Source organism: Limulus polyphemus, unplaced genomic scaffold (assembly GCF_000517525.1).
Source record: "Limulus polyphemus unplaced genomic scaffold, Limulus_polyphemus-2.1.2 Scaffold1536, whole genome shotgun sequence".
In the NCBI taxonomy this organism is placed as follows: domain Eukaryota; kingdom Metazoa; phylum Arthropoda; class Merostomata; order Xiphosura; family Limulidae; genus Limulus; species Limulus polyphemus.
Window position 1 is genome coordinate 108,962 of NW_013667146.1, and position 6,000 is coordinate 114,961.

Here is a 6,000-nt window from a genome sequence, read left to right on the forward strand (position 1 = left end):
AACAGCAAATCATTGTTAAAGAAAACATCTGTTACAACTATTGTCTTAGTGTTACATATGTAATCGTGTTGTCACAAGTCGAATGTTTAAATGGTGCATATGTAATTGTATTGTTACAACTCTAGTGTTTTAATGTTGCATATGTAATCATAGTTCACAGTAATCTTGCTGAATCTTGTGGTTCACTAGCTCCTCAATATAGTGATGTAATGTTGCTTACATCACTTATATTGAAGAGCTACTGAACCATAAGATTCAGCAAGATTACTGTGAATTGTGATTACATATAAGATTACTGTGAACTATGATTACATATGCAACAGATTCAGCATCATTATATTGAAGAGCTAGTGAACTATAATTAAAAGATTACTGTGAACTATGATTACATATGCAACAGCTGAATATTGTGGTTCAACAGCTCATCGATATAATCACACAAGTTTTCTGAATGATGTTGGCTGTTTTAGGCAACTAGTGTGATGGTTTTCCTAGTCTTCCATTGCCATGATTGTAGAAAAATATTTATTCTGTGATATAGAAACTACAGAATTTAATATGTAATTTTGTTTGTAACATACAAATCACATTATGCTGTTTTCCATAAAGTTCAACATTAGATCACTTACGTGTAATTTAATATTACAGTCATACTTACCTTCCTAAAACTGTTCTCTATCATTTTCATAATAGTAGCAATGTTACAATTCGGGAATTTTTACAGTAAGTATTTCTTCTGTATAATTTATTGAATTCCAGCACATTTTTTATCTCTAGTTGGCTCACAAGAGTAGTAATAATTTACAACAGTTATATATGGTTGTGTTTTGTGGAGAATGAAAGATATACCTTCGATTTTTTTAATGAGTCAAATGTTTTATTTCAGTATTACCTTATTTTTCACATCTTCTAAATTCTTTATTCCTGAACTTGATGCAGTAGGGGGGGGAAAAAACCTATTTGAAGTGATTCTGATTGGTTTATTGAATCCAGATCTAAACATCTAATTCAACCAACTTGTAATAGCTATTAATATGTTATAAAGTTTAAAAACAATGCAATGTCTGTGCTTGCAGACCAGGGTATACATCGGTTGAGCACGTTCGGTTCCCCTTTACTGAATTGTAAATAAAAACTCAACGTTTGGATCAGCAGACTTTGTTTTATTTACACGATGAAAGACTTTGACTTGTCCATATTCGTCCTTGGCATACTAGTTCCTGTTATATTCCCTGGTCATTCAAATAAGATGTGCCTGATTGGCACGAGAAATATCACGGTGGTCCCATACTGCGGGGGTGTCCTAAAAGTCTGGAACTAGAGAGAATGTGTTCCACATGCTGCCCTTGTAATTGGATCAACAGCAGGATTTACTTAACCTTCTTATGCTTTGACAGCGCCGTAATCAGTCACGTATCTGATGGTTCCAGACTTTTCGGACACCCCGTGTAGATCAGATAACATTTTCGTTTCCGGCTAGTGAAAGAAGAGTATACTCTTGAATATAAATCAAGATTTCGTACAATGAATTTATTATTTCGCTGCCTGAAATCATTAAAAATTCATTGTTTCTTCTGCTTATAGCGTTTATTACATTGTAGGTCATTTAACTGATTTCCATTAAGTTGCCCAAGAGATCATTGTTTAACGAAGATTGGAGTCTGCACTGGTAATGTACAAAAAAAATTAATACAATTTACAGCGCAGTGATGCGTTAACTAGCGTACCTTGGTCAGCGCTAGTTACTAGTCATGTGGGTGACCTATATATATATATTGAAACTGAATTTATATCCTGTTTACTTTCTGCAGTTAATGCATGTTACTTTCCAACCGAACTAAACATTATACGTGTATCTTTATATATAATTAAATATAAAAATATTTATAAATAATTATTATTGTTATTTACGTTATGTTACATTAGGCCTAGACCTTAAAAGAATGCAAATGTTCTAATACCAATCCAAAAGCCCAGATAATTAGTAGAGACTTGAAAGTTGGAAATCTAAGCTATGTTTTGTTTTGTATTATTTCAACAACAAAAGTGCAGTTCCCATTACCGTATAGTTCTGTGAAATTATGCGACATAAACACTAGGTTTAAGCCTATATCTCAAACAAATTCTAACATGTCCATATGCGGCGTTGATTTAATATTTTGCTGTATGTTTGCAACCGCTTACACTCAAATCTCGAACTAAATCTACGTCTAGGTCAGTGGTCTGGTCCAAAATGCAAGTTATTGACGCGTAACGCCACTGTCGAGGCCACAGGAGAGAACAGAACATGTGGTGTAGGGCCAGTAGGTGGCCCATTGGGTCTTTTGCCCGCCGAAGTGGTCCTGGACGAAAAAGTTTGAGAACTACCAGTATAAGCTAGCTTAATAAACTCTAGGTTTTAGTCATGCGGCATTATTTTCTCCATGATGAAATGCCTACGGACATGAAATTGGCTTTGCTAACGCTGAGTGTTTGCTGTGAATGCTAATGTATTTGAAGACAACAACAGCAAAAAAGATTAACAATAAATGGACAATTACCATATTTTTTTTGGGGGGGGGGTCGCCATACCAAAGGCTCTTATGACACCTACAACACTTAATGATTATGTTTGGGTGCTATTTAAACAAAATAAAACATTTTCACCCCCTGATCTGGCTTTAGTGTATTTTAAGTATTTTTGTGTTCTTTATTTAGATGGACCAAAGTAGATGATAACACAAATTAATCGATTGAACTCTGTCCAGGAGCAAAGGTCACTAATAGTGTGGCATAGTGTAATGAATTATTTACTCAAGAACGAGAACTAACCAATTTTTCAAACAGCCTTTCAAGACCACGAGAGTGTGTTCTAACTATAAAGCTCAGACACTGACACCTGAAATAATTCAATCTTGTGTAAATCAGACAAGAAATCCCTAAACCTAGAGGAAAACTTCTGCTATCCAAGCCATGTTAATCAATGGATCCATAATCTTCTCGGGCACTAAGATTGTAATCTGTAAAAATGGAGAACCTCTGAGTTCATAAAATCAAAGATTATATAATTATACAGCTTTAGAGTATAACATAATGAACTTACTGTATAAGTTCATCAACTCCACTAGCTTTTAAATTCTCAACAGCTGTCAATGCCTTTATTGGAGCCATCCAGATAAAGTAGATGGGGTATATCTACTTGCATGACCAGATTAATGTGACACACCATGTCACTCTTGAATATGACATGTTAGATTCTTTGGTATAATGATAGCCAGCTGTCCTGAAAATGAAGAACTCTGGAAAAAATGAGGTTGAAATGGTGTCCTCGAGTTATCACCCCCAAATAAGTAGCCATTTAATGTCCAAACCCAACTGAAAGAGGTCCACACTACCCACTAAGGTTGCCGCTGAAAATAAAAATCTCATTCCTGGACGAAAAGCACAACAATGGCTGAATACGAAAATTTTCACCAAATTACAACTTCAACACATGTCAAGAAAACAAAATCCAACATAACGAACCAAGAGCTTGGAGCCTTGAATTGTCTAAAATAGGACAACGCTATTAAAATTGTACCTGCAGATAAAAGAAACAGCACAATCATCTCAAAAATGCAGATGATTACTACTCTAAAATCAGACGGTTACTAGACGGCCACCAATACAAAAAGCTCAACATTTACCTCAAAGAAAAGACAGAGAGACTCGTAATTAGGACATTAAACTCAAAAACTGAGGTTTACTTAATGAAAATACAACCAAGAATCTAAAAACCATATACAACTGTCCTCCACAAACCCATAATACTTATTGTATTATGACTCATACTTATTGTCAGTGCCATAAACTCACCTTGCCATCACTTGGCTGCTTTTTTTATGCCTACCATATCACTACTACGTGTCAACAACTCAAAAAATTTCACTGACCAGCTTAGAGCCCTATATATCAAACCTCAAAATGTTCTCTTCAGTTCTGATGTCACAAATTTGTCCACTAACGTTCAAACTGCAGGAACCCTCTTCATCACCAAACAACAGTTGTTGAATGATAGTTTTTTGTTTTTTTACACAAAGAACTGACAAAAAGACAGAAGCTATTATAGAATTAGCCACAGTTTGTCTAAGGTCCGCATAACTTCAATACAACAACAATTTTTTTGAACAAGCCTCCAGTAGCATAACGGCATGTCTGCAGACTTACAATGCTAGAAACTGGTTTTCGATACTCATTGTGGGCAGAGCACAGATAGCCCATTGTGTAGCTTTGTGCTTAACTACAAACAAAAAAATATTTACAAATATAAACAAACAACTTTGCTGTGCGATCTCTACTCTCTCCAGTTTTATCATTTTCAAGGAAGGTTTTGGACAATGAGTCCTCTCCTCCACTGACAAAAACCCAGCTTTAACAAATGGTATATGGACGACACATTTGATGTCTGGCCACAGTCATGAAACTTGTTAACCTTCTTACAACATCTTGACAACAGAGAAACAGAGAACAACAACAGCCTGCCCTGCCATTCTGCGACAATCTCATCAGCAGACAGACTAACAAAGTCACTTCAACCATATATAGCAAATCAATAATATTGATAGATACTTACATTTCCATTCTTGATATCTACTTTCTGTTAAACTCAGTATTAAGTTGTTGAACAATAGAGCTGAAAACATCTGTGACGAAATTCCATCAAAACCAAACGCTGACACATAATACATATTTTAAACAGAATCGGTAGCCCCTTTAGGTTCGTCACTAATAACTTGAAGAACACAAAATGACAGAAAAATATGTCCAACACTATTTACTTCCTGTATGTGCAAAACTTAGAGAGAAAATCAAATATGTCGTTAAAAAAGTTCAACATTTATGCCCGCTGGAAAGCTTACAGAACAGTCAAATCTGTCCTTGCCAAACATAAGCAAAGAAAAATTGATGATAAACAAAATGACTTATATTTATTGGATATAGAAAAGACTGGGACACGTACAGACACATCGACTCAGATAAATTATAGAAAATTGGGGGGAAAAAATCAAAGAATCTTTCTACATCAACACGATAAAACCATTGCTAAATAGAGATTTACAACTGGAAATCAGTACTTCACGATTACCACTCGTTTAACTACCCACGTTATAAGAATCACTAGTCAATGGCGTTACTTCAACTTCAGTCCTCCATGATACCATATAAACCCATGCAAAAACTGGTGCAAGCTGACCTAAAAACGGAAGTCTTTCGAAGCGTCATCCTTTACCGGAAGATACTTTTGTATATTAGTCTTCCAAGACTTTCTCTACAAGTGTTACACTAAAACTAGGTAGCTGCTGCCGTTTTGAGCTTTGTTTGTTTATCATGTATACTTCGCATAGACCATCTATCAAATAAGGAGTTATTTACACACAACTGACTAGCATCCACACTATCCTTGGATTGTTACAGGGATAAGTTAAGCATAACTTGCTTTTGAAAAACAATAACGCGAACGGTGGACGATATTTCACTGCACCATGAAATATGTGATAGGAATTATAAATGTTTTACTCTTACTTTTTGGAAATCACAGTGTGTAGTAATTTCTTACCCATGCCACAATGACATAATACAATGTTGAAGAACCATATCCATAAAACATTGATTGAGGCTATAGATTTATGTCACAAGCATTTGATAGACAACAAAGAGAACTGGTTTTATCGCTGTTTCTTTCTCCATATAAAACACTGGATGGGATTATTAGCCTGTTATCCTTACAACAAGGTAACCAATTGTTACGACAGCGGAAGTCACGCGACACTGGGAGTATGAGCGCTGGAGTTTCTAGAAGGATCATGAATTTTCCTGGCAACTCTAGTTTGTTCCAGGCGTCCTCTTTTTTAGTATATAAGCCCGACAAATAAAGCCAGTAAAAAAAGATAGAATTGCAGAGATAGATTGAAGATAGAGATAATTGAGTCAAGCGAACAGTAGGCACCGTAAGTAAAGTGTGTGAATCACAATGATTTATAG